Genomic DNA, 11,944 nt, shown 5'->3' on the forward strand with positions numbered 1-11,944 from the left:
TATTATTATTATTATTATCATTATTATGATTATGATTATTATTTTTATTATTATTATTATTACTAATATTCATTTATATTTAGACTTTTATGTTTCTGGTCTGTGACTTTCGAGTGTGTTTAGCTGGTTTATTCCTTTAGGGGTGGGGGGTACAAAGAGTGCACAAAGGAGAATTGCAAAATGTAAGACCCAGTGTCACTAAGAAAGTACTGTATCTACATGGTTTACTTTAGTGAAATAAAAAGACATAGTTTAAAAAAAAAAAAAAAAAAGAACCAAACAGGACGGTTCAAGTGTAGTTACAGTATTATTTATGCACCGCCTTCAGTTCAATGAGAAAAACACAACCGGATAAAAATGAGCCACATTCTTCACTAAACCAACAAGACTCCAGCCTGGATACCAAACATTTTAGGTATTACCTCATTTAATATTCTTAAAATACTCTGGACCTTCAGAAACTGTCATCACAGAAACTTCCACAAACAATCATCACATAACACTGGCTAAACCTCACATGAGGTAAACAGGAAAAAATACAGTTTTAAACAGAGTAAAAGCAGGCACTCACCCATCATTTATAAAGGAAATCCACTCTTGTATGTTCCCAGGTGAAATCCAGATGTAGAAAAGTCTGGAAAGTTCCATAAATGAGGTCAGAACCGCCTTCACTGTATTTAAAACCGGCTAACAAAAAATACTAGCCCGCTAAGCGCTAAGCTAGCTGTTAGCATTTCATCCTGACTGTGGCTGCTCTGAAGTGTCCCAAAAACCGCAGATTGTTCTGGTAAAATTCACCTCAGGTGTAGGTCTTCATCTCCTTATTTCACCCCCCACCAAAAAAAAACATCTTCCAACAGCACCTGCAGTCACTGTAAACGTGGCGGCCATCCTGTTTTCTATAGGCCTAGCTAGTTCCATTGCTCGCCCGCCAAAAGTTTAAGGTCAAAGTGCACGACGACACGGGGACGGTCCTGTCCCTTCACGGCAACGTCTGATTGGTCCATAATATGATCACTCAAAATTCTAACCAGTGTGGAGCCTCATACAGGAAAACGGATCTGTGAAGCGTTTAAAAACATTCCTAATGTAGGAAATCTTAATTCTGCCAAACCAATGAACCACATCACATCCACAAATATACACAAGTAATTAAAACCAGAGACATTCCAGGTCCATTTGATTTAGTACAAGAAACTAAATATATTTTTGATTTTGATGTGATCACCAATGCTTTAGAACAGCAGGTTAAAATGGATTCACTGAACCCTTCACAATAAACTCACCAATACAATAATAAATGAATAATAATAATAATAATAATAATAATAATAATAATAATAATGGGTGAAAAGGACTGAACATGGAACCATATAAAACTATTATTAAACAATTAAAAATTATAGATTCAATGATGGAAAAAAAAAGATGCACTTAAAAAAAAAAAAAAACACAAACAACAAAGAGATATATTATACAAAAGACAAATATATTGTTCAAGAACTGTGAGGGGAAAAAGCACGTTGAATCTTTCAGCCCCAGATGACAGAAAACCCAGTGTTTTGTTCCAGTATTGTAGGAGGTGACAGTAAATGCACCGCTCTCCTTTTCTCCCTGTTATAAATGAATGTCAGACTACTTCCTCTTGTCTGTTCAGACATTGTGTTGAACTCAGAACAAATGCAGAGTGAAAATAAGAGACGATGCGTTCCATCTCCCACGTGTGTTTTACTCAAGAGCAGTTTCAACATTTCCTGAAAGGACTGACGTTCATTTTAACGGCATGAAGAGATAATAATAGATTCAATATTTAACACAATGATAATATAAGCATAGAAATAATCTATTTACTGTATTATTTTGGTTGTAGTGGTGGTGTAATTGAATACAGGTGACTCATGGGTAATCAGCTCTGGACAGTCATGACATTTTCACACACTTGCAAAACTTTCCAGTCAGTGGTTTGGACATTTATACAAAGACATCATGACTGGATTTTATCATTTAATGTCAAATTTACTTTAGTTTTCATGAGTAGATTTACATTTAGGAGCTATTCCAATTTGACACATGTATATTTCATAGAACTAAACTTCTAAGCCCAGTGCTTCTGTTTTTGTGGATCACTTTTATGGTATTTTATTTCTAAACTGGAAAATTAACAACTTTTGAATTCTAACCTAATACAAGTTGTGAAAAATAATGTGACCTTTGATTATATAAGTGCAGTGTGCATAATATGCTCACCTGGATACCTGAAGGTTCCTGCTGTAAAGGACACTGACATTTTGGATCAACACATGCTGCCATTCCATGCAGAGTTCAACCAGACCATGTAAAACCACATTGTGAACACATTCCAGAAGGACAGGGTGCTGGTCCTGGACTGGTCTGATGTGGTTCACACTGGTTCCCAGTAGAGAATGAGACACATTCAGACTTATTTACAGGAAGAATTCAACAAAATGAAGCTCAACCCCTTCATGACCTGGAGTCTTCAGTCATGTTGAGAAAAGAAATGGAACATTTACAAAACAGTCACAGCTGAACTGACCAAACTGTTAATGGGAAATAAAAGCATTAAAAGTCCCTCTGCTGATAAGTGTCCTGTTAATGTTCAGAAAAAAACACAAACAAAAGGTTCAGTTCAGATGCTTTTATTTGTCACTTTACACCTGATTAAAAATTCACAATAATCTGCTGCTTTTCTCTCATCACATCAGTAAAGGGATTCAGTTTTATCTGCATTTATTCAAACAAAAGCATCAACATGGAAAAAAATAGATGATTTTCTCATTGATTCACTCTTTGTTCAAAGTCCAAGTCCATAAAATCAACTTATGTGTGAGTTTGATCTTTCAAAGCAGTAATTCCTCCTCATATGTGGCAGACACAGCAGGAGTTTTGGATCTAATCTACAGACATGTGGATTGAAAATGCACAGACTGAGTGGATGTGTTTGAACAGGATGACGGCGCCCTCTTGTGTTCAGCTGCTGAAGTGTCCATGAAGGAAGACTCAGACACATGACACTCATGAGCCTTTAGGACTCAAAGACTGGAATTCCACTGAGAAACAGCTGTTTATGTACATGTACAAAAAATAAAGTTAAAATATATGTACATATATATATATATATATATATATATATATATATATATATATATACACATATACATATAATACATATATGTACATATACACACACACACATATATATATATATATATATGTATATTTATATATATATATAAAAAAGATAATTTTCTGCAACATTCTGTCTTTCTTCTGTAAATGCGCTCCTTTACTGTAATTGTCATTTTCAGTCTACAGTCCTAATCCTCTCACTGTGGAAAAAATGCACACAGATGAGTTATTGTGGAGGCGTCGTCTTCATTAGCAATTCTTCTGTGAAACTACTGGTTGGACTCATTTCTAATTTTATAAACATAGAAAGCATAAAAATAAACAAGATAATTGTTGAAGAATTTAGGGTGATTTATGTTATTGGTGTTTGCAAATGTTTTGTGTATTTGTAGATGATCAACTCAGACACAACTGTGTTAAAATTCACTCATTAACTATTTCATGTACAAAACACAACTACACATCACACAGAGACACTGAGGATCCCTGTGTCCCGAGTCCAAATCCTGCAAACAGTGGTTCAGTGAATGTGGTTTTGAAGGTGTGCAGGTGGATCAGTTTGTCAGAGGAGACTCTGTAGAAGGACACAGATCCAGCAGGACAGTCCACATACACTGAGACTGTACCAGATAAGGTAATCGAGGAGGGAGAGAGGAACTGAGGGAGGAATCTGTTTCTTTTATCATGCCTGACAAAGTATCCACCGTCATGACAGACCAGACTCCAGGACTGATCATTTCTTCCAAACACACAGTCTTCACTCTCTCCTTTCCTTCTGATTCCTCTGTAAGTCACTGATATTTCAGCCCATCCATTCCACTTCACCACCCAGTAACAGCGACCAGTCAGACCAGTTGAACACATCAGCTGTTGCCAGTCCTCAAATCTGTCCTGATGATCAGGATATGACTGAACCTCCTCCACATGTTCCACCTTCTTGTTGTTTTCAGACAGTTTGAGTTTTCTGTTCGCTGTGTTTGGATCCAGGGTGAGTTCACAGAAATCTGATGGACAGAAGAAAACACAATCCAGCTGCAGTTATTGATCAGTGATCAGCTTGATTTGACTTCAGAGGAAAGACTAGAGAATGACTTATTGTTTGTAATTGTGTCCCTGGTTCACACACTGTTACTGTGACACACATGACCATATGTTGGATTAGTCATGTGTGTGTTTTATAGCTGTAAGCTACACTATACAGTGAACCCTCACAGCTCGCGGTCTCAGCAATCGCGGTCTCAGTACATTGCGGAGGTTTCAAAAATATTCCCACTTGTACTCCTGCTCGCTCATCTCCTCCTCCTGCAGCCCGTACGCCTCCGCCAGCCTCTCCTACTCTCTCGGAAGGGGAGTTGGTCGACGATCCGTCTCCTCTGCCCATATTAATAGCTGACGAGGAGGCGTCCTCAGGAGAGCAGTAAAGCTCTCCCTCAGCACCTGTGCAGGTATCACAATCCATACTTCACACTTGCACAGGCAATCCATCATCGTCATTACCATCGATCATCAAGAATCATCGTCATCATCAAGATCTTCGTCAGCCACACACAGAGGAGAGCTCGTCAAAGTGAGTGTACATTCCGTAGATTTTGCTTACGCGCGTACATGTACATGTACATATACTGTGTGGTACTCCACATCGCGGTTTTTCACCATTCGCGGGGGGGTCACAGCCCCCATTAACCGCGAAGTGTGAGGGTTCACTGTATTGCCAAAAGTATTGTCTCCCCCATCCAAATAATCAGAATCAGGTGTTCCAGTCCCTTCCATGTCCACAGGTGTATAAAATCCAGCCCCTAGGTAAGCAGACTGCTTTTACAAACATTTGTGACAGAATGGGTCGCTCTCAGGAGCTCAGTGAATTCCAGCGTGGAACTGTGATAGGATGCCACCTGTGCGACAAATCCAGTCGTGAAATTTCCTCGCTCCTAAATATTCCAGTCAACTGTCAGCTGTATTATAAGAAAGTGGAAGTGTTTGGGAACGACAGCAACTCAGCCACGAAGTGGTAGGCCACGTAAATTGACGGAGCGGGGTCAGCGGATGCTGAGGCGCAGAGTGCAAAGAGGTCGCCAACTTTCTGCAGAGTCAATGGCTACAGACCTCCAAACTTCATGTGGCCTTCAGATTAGCTCCAGAACAGTGCACACAGAGCTTCATGGAATGGGTTTCCGTGGCCGAGCGGCTGCATCCACACCATACATCACCAAGTGCAATGCAAAGCGGTGGATGCAGTGGTGTAAAGCACGCCGCCACTGGACTCTAGAGCAGTGGAGGCGCCTTCTCTGGAGTGACCAATCGCGCTTCTCCATCTGGAAATCTGATGGACGGGTCTGGGTTTGGCGGTCGCCAGAAGAACGATACTTGTCGGACTGCATTGTGCCAAGTGTAAAGTTTGGTGGAGGGGGGGTTATGGTGTGGGGTTGTTTTTCAGGAGCTGGGCTGGGCCCCTTAGTTCCAGTGAAAGGAACTGTGAATGCTTCAGCATACCAAGACATTTTGGACAATTCCATGCTCCCAACTTTGTGGGAACAGTTTGGAGCTGGCCCCTTCCTCTTCCAACATGACTGTGCACCAGTGCACAAAGCAAGGTCCATTTGGACATGGATGACAGAGTCTGGTGTGGATGAACTGGACTGGCCTGCACACAGTCCTGACCTCAACCCCATAGAACACCTTTGGATGAATTAGAGCGGAGACTGAGAGCCAGGCCTTCTGTCCAACATCAGTGTGTGACCTCACAAAGGCGCTTCTGGAAGAATGGTCCAAAATTCACATAAACACACTCCTAAACCTTGTGGACAGCCTTCCCAGAAGAGCTGAAGCTGTTATAGCTGCAAAGGGTGGAGCCATGTCATATTGAATCCCATAGACTAGGAATGGGATGGCACTGAAATTCATATGCGAGTCAAGGCAGGTGACCAAATACTTTTGGCAATATAGTGTAGCTGCTAGCTGTGCAGTCACAAAGAAAGACGCCGTATTAGATGGAATATAAAACCACAGTCCCACAACCTCACCTGGTACCACATTACAAACACTAATATTCAACAAACGGAATAAAAACTGAAGAAACTCATCAGTAAAATAAATGAAGATGAACAAAAAACAAAACTAAATACAAAATCAACAAAACTAAAAAAAACAAAATATAACAGGAATCAGCAAACATAGTAAAAACAAAACAAACTGGAGAAAAAAAAATCAAAAAAATTAAGAAAACAGCCAAAGAAAATTAATAAAATGTTGATTTTGTTGAATATTTAAAGGATGTTCTTTGTAACTTTGCTGTTCTCGCTCTATTTCATTGGTTTTTTGTTCATTTTGCTTCAGTTTGTGTTTCATTAAACACAAGTCCTGATAGTTCAAGTCCTAGTAGTTCATTCAAAGACCAAACACAGAAGTCATGAAGTTCTCATGAAAATCTTCCACATAAATATGTGACTAAATAAATGCTGATCATGTGATCACATAGATAATGTGTGTTCCAATGCAGATCACTGATGGTAGCAGCGTCACAGCACTTTAAACCTCCACAGGGTTGAGTTCTGATGGTTCTGTCTGAACTCAGGACGGACACAAAGGTCTGCTCTGAAACAGATCTGAGTTTGATTTCACAGAAGCTCTGAGATGTGAGTTGTAGTTGTGCTTTTTCTGTCTAATGTCATGTAGGCAGTAGTCAAGGACAGATAGACAGCAACTGGGATTTACTGACATTTCATTCCAATGGTTCTGTTCAGTCTGTGTCTCCAAGTTCACTGTCAAAAACCTTCTGATCAGAAACAAAAACCCTTATTAGTGACGACCGTGGCACAGATTTTTAAATTTAATCATTCCCGTTTTCCTAATTGTCCATAAAATCCATAATATTACAGCCTTTATCTAATGGATAATAAATATTTATGGAAGGGGTTTAATTTTTTGGGTTATTATTAGTTATTGTGACAAACTTTCCTCCTGATGGACTCAGCTGTGTTTTTGACTGTATTGTTTGTTGGTCTTCCACCTTTATCAGACAGCGGCACAAGAACCACACTAGAATGATCCATAAAGACAGAGGAGGTGTGATCGGCCAATGGTCGGAGGTTCTGAGGACTCGTCCCTCAGGGTATTTGTGTCATGTGATCCGTGTCCTGACCAATCAGCTGTCAGCTCCCCCTCTGTCTTCACTGACAGTTGCTGTGTTTTCTAATGTGGTACCAGCTCCCACTCTATGTTCAGGTTGGGTTTCATCTTTAATCCAATGGAAATCCACTTACACTTCCTCAGACCTGGTCTCAACCATCGGACTCCACTGGGCTCCAACCTGAAAGGAGGAGGGGGGTCAGAGCAGCATTAAACATGGACATGACATCACTGTGATCCACTCCAGCTTTTCTGTTCACATCCAGTCCATGGTTCCTGTCAGTCCCTTATTGAAGGTCTGTATCTGTGACCGTGGTCTGGAACTTCAGTAAAGGATGTGGAATCAGCTGTGACAGTGTTCCTGTCAGCTCCACCTGTTCTATCACACATTCTGTGTGTGTGCATCAGCTCAGTCCATACCTGACAGTGTCCAGTGTCCAGTGTGGATCCTCCACTAGAGCACACAGCTCCTGTCCTGAGGCTCCTGGATGGTTGTAGCTCAGGTCTAGCAGTCTGAGATAGGACGGATTGGACTTTAGGGCTGAGACCAGAGAAGAACATCCTTTCTCTGTGATCAGACATCCTGACAGTCTGCAACACAAAACATCACACATCATCTGAGGAGGAAAAGAAGCAGCGTCAGCTGTTGGACACAGTTATTCTGTGGATGGATTTCAGCACAAATGGGATTTACCTGGAGCCACTTTCTATTTTACTGACTCGGTTCAGGACAAGATCTGAACACAGACTAAGATTAGTCCAGTCCCTGTCCAAAGTCTGGAAAGACCAGGGGCCTCATGTCTAAAAACTTGTGTGGATTTCATACTGAAACCTGGCGTACACTTACATCCAGAAAACCCCGTACGCCCCAAAAAATCCAGATGAATAAAACTGAGCGTACGCCTGAATCCAAGCATATTTCCTGTTCTCATCCCAATCAGTGTGGAATTGACCGCATATGTTGGAGTACCAGACTCCTCCCTCTCCACGCCCCATTTAAATATGCAAATTAGGGCCTGCAGGTGGGATTCCCCTCTCTGCATGATCAGATGACGTCAAGGTGGACGTGAAGTGGAGGACAAACAGGCGGAAGCAGAGAAGAGGATGAACTCAGCCCATTTGAGCAGAGTCACTGCTATTGTGGGTGACACTGGTCTCACAGGGGTGGGGGGGCACATGTGGGTGACTGTGATCACCCCAAAGGTAGAAATATGTTTTGTATTTGTGTAACTCACACATTTGTTCATTCTGCGGGTCATACATTAGTCTGATCACAGCCAAACAAGATAAGGGTCATGTGTGATCATGTCCATCAAGAATCTCTGGGCAGGATTGGCAATGATGGGTCCAGGGTTGGTCTGGTTCTGGTGGCGGTGGTGGTGGTGGTGGTGGGGGGGGGGGGGGGGCGGGGTGCTGCTCTGGCAGTAGGATGGTGTGTGCATTGTTCATCTGTGTATCTCTGATGTGCACATCACTGAGGAATGACCTTTATCACATTATTAACAGTTTCCCAGTATCACCTCTAAGTGTCGCCAAAGGTTCAAAAGCACCAGAAACGTGCATAGGCCAGACATGAAGTTGGTGTGGAGCACCACACATTTCCACGGTCATTTCACTCTGTATACATCTGAACGTGAGTGTGGAAAAAGGCAAACACACCCTTTATACATGAGGCCCCTGAGCTTTTACTGTTTCTCAGACAAATTTAACTGGATGAAGATTGACTTTGACCAAATAAAGACACAAATGTACAGATATTGGTCCAAAAACATAAAGTGCATAAATGAACATCCTTCACCACCTCCAAATCAAAGGTTCAATGGTTCTTGGGTTCCTGTGTTTGAACAGACAAACCAGTTCCACTCCAGTCCAACCCTCAGACTGTAGACACTTTACTGTCCTTTGGATAATATCTGTAGATTTAGACTCATCTGGTTCAAATTCATCTTCATACAGTTTCATGACTGTGTTCGTTTCTTATAAATAAAGGAACATGCATGTGTTTCATGTCAGACACTGAACAGCTGGTCTGAAAACCAGGTCAGACTGATCCACTACAGGTACATCATGGTTTGAATCATCATCGTTCACACTGGTTGAACAATCCAAACCTGAGAGTCTCGAGTTTACAGTCTGGACTCCTTAGTCCATCTGACAGGATCCTCAGTCCTGAATCCTTCAGGTCATTGTTGCTGAGGTCCAGATGTGTTAGACTAGAGGACTGGGATCTGAGAACTGAGGAAAGACCTTCACAGCTTCTCTCTGACGTGTTACAGCCACTTAATCTGCACAAACAGAACAGAATAGTTTGTTTTATTCAAAACAGCAGCAGATTAAACTGATCTTCACTAAACTCCATTTCATTTCAGTTTCAATAGTTGTCGAGATAAGGGGTGTTTCAAGAATTCTTGCAATTTTGGAAAAACTCCTTGTAACCATGGTGAATCTCAGAAATGTACTATAATAGACATGTTCTGAACTGTTTACCTGGTGTGTTGGACATTGTCTGCAATGTGCACGCCTGAAAATTCGGTCAGTAATCCCTACATTTCCCTCTTCAACTCCATTTGTGTCCCGTACATAACCCGTTCTTGCCAGTTTTGTGTCAACCAAAGGGTAATCACAATTTTCAACCCTTTGCCCTGTTTAAAAAGCCAAACAACTGCTTACATATTGAATGATTTTGAATACTCTATGATATTGCCTCAGTGATAGAACAATTTAGGTCTACATTTTATGGATCTTAACATCATGACAGCAGTTTTTCAAAAACCTGTTTTCGTAACCGCTGCTCATGTTTTTTTGACCCTCTCAATCTTTTGTCCCTCAGACGATAAGAAATAGAGGCTTTTATGGGTTTTTATGTCAGTTTCATTCAATACTCATCTGTTATCGAGAATAACTAGTTCAGCGATCAACTAACCAACTTGTTTGTGATTGGTGTCCCTTTGTTGAGGACGTTCTCACCTGTCCCGTACATAACCAAAATTTTCACTTAATTTCAAAGTGATATCTTGAAATAAAAACAGAGAGGCAAGGCCAAAAAATATATCAGTTACAGTCCTTTACCACAGAGGAAGGTAAACAACCACATGTGAAACTTGTTATCTTAGAAATAGACCAGTAGTAAGTGTTTAAACATTGCACGTCAGGAATGTCCCCTACATAACCACTTCAGTGTGGAACATGCCTTTTCCATCCAAGCAGGGTTTGATATTGACTTCATAGTTTATGCCAAATACTCTTCCTACTGATGAAGATTGACCAAAATATCACTGTAAAGAAGGAATTTAGGAAGCCCATACTGGAAATACCTTTCTGCACATCTCCAAAATCTGACAGTGCAAGAAACATCCCTAAACTGGCCGTGTCCCGTACATAACCATGCTTCAAATGTTCATATCTTTTGAATCCTAGAGCAACTATATTTCACTGGAAGAATGTGTTTAGTAACTGCTTTAATCTTCAGAAGAAGAAATCATAGCACAAAGAATAATTCAGTGATCCTTATCCATCTTTAAAAAGAGTGTCCCGTAAATAACTTTTTGCCAGTGTGAGTTACGTACAGGACACCTTAATATATTTAACTTGACATTCTGATTTGCTGATTTGAACTGATGGCCTTGATGGGCATCTCATGGCCCATCTCATTAATGTAGACCCAATTTTACCCAGGATGTGTGGAATATAAGTGATGTTTTAAGCTTCATATCCATGGTACCTGAAAAGTGGACTTTTTTTGCTGGGAATTTCACATCATGCATAAAAAACTTTTTTTCACTTCTTTTTTTCTCTGACTAGAACATGTGCTCATGTTCTAATGGTGGTTGAGGTTGCGAAGTATGACAGGAAGGGTTATGTACGGGACAGCACAAGAGACAATGGTCAATGAAGTATTTTACTTCACCTTTTATCAGACTTAAGTTAGTCTTCAGTCCACATCAGTTTTGAGGCCTCATAAACACTTCAGTTACTATGGTTTAGCTACATTTCAGGTATTTGGAAGTTTGTTCTTTAGTTATTGTTGACACTTTGTCATGTTTTTCTGTTTCATACAAATGATACAACCTCCTTTCCACCATGCAATAGCAAATGACATTTACAAAGCATGGTTTAATCATGTTTTACCCATTTCAGGAAGTAACAAGTTCAAAATGATGATCATGGAGGCAAAACAAACAAGTGTCCCGTACGTAACCTCCATGTCCCGTACATAACCCCTACTGTACAATTTTTGAACATTCTCAGCCTTGATGGAAGACCAGTGATTCATGCCCTTAGTTTTACAGTGTTACCTGGTGATTTGGGGAAATGAGGAAAAATGGAACCGTATCCTGAAAATCCTACTGGACGTTAAGAAAGCACCAGGTTCAAAATCGGACACTAAAATCCATTCAGATTGATTTAAAGTACTTCAGCTCACTTATGCTTGGGCAAACCTGTCAACTGGAGCCCATTTTCTTGATGAGAATTACATTTTTATCATCATTCACTTTATTTTTGTTGTGTGTGTCCCACACATAGCCACAGTGTTGTCATGGTTTTCTAATTGCTGTTATTTCATAAGAAAGCATAGTATTTGAAAACGGTTTTCAGTTTTTTCTTCCTTAGGTTCCTCTCTTAGGGATCAGCTGAGTTTTGAGCAATTTCACCATGGTAAAAATTTTGGCCC

The 11,944-nt window shown here is 40.6% G+C and overlaps 1 long non-coding RNA gene across 1 annotated transcript; it reads right to left on the reverse strand.

Moving 5' to 3' along the window:
* Nucleotides 1-7,089: 7,089 nt before the first annotated feature.
* On the reverse strand, nucleotides 7,090-7,743 carry LOC115429333 (uncharacterized). The gene is made up of 2 exons (XR_003936772.1): nucleotides 7,693-7,743; nucleotides 7,090-7,453 (listed from the first exon to the last, which is right to left on the reverse strand). It is a non-coding gene; the product is annotated as an uncharacterized LOC115429333 (long non-coding RNA).
* Nucleotides 7,744-11,944: the final 4,201 nt, after the last annotated feature.

Source organism: Sphaeramia orbicularis, chromosome 12 (genome assembly GCF_902148855.1).
Source record: "Sphaeramia orbicularis chromosome 12, fSphaOr1.1, whole genome shotgun sequence".
NCBI lineage: Eukaryota > Metazoa > Chordata > Actinopteri > Kurtiformes > Apogonidae > Sphaeramia > Sphaeramia orbicularis.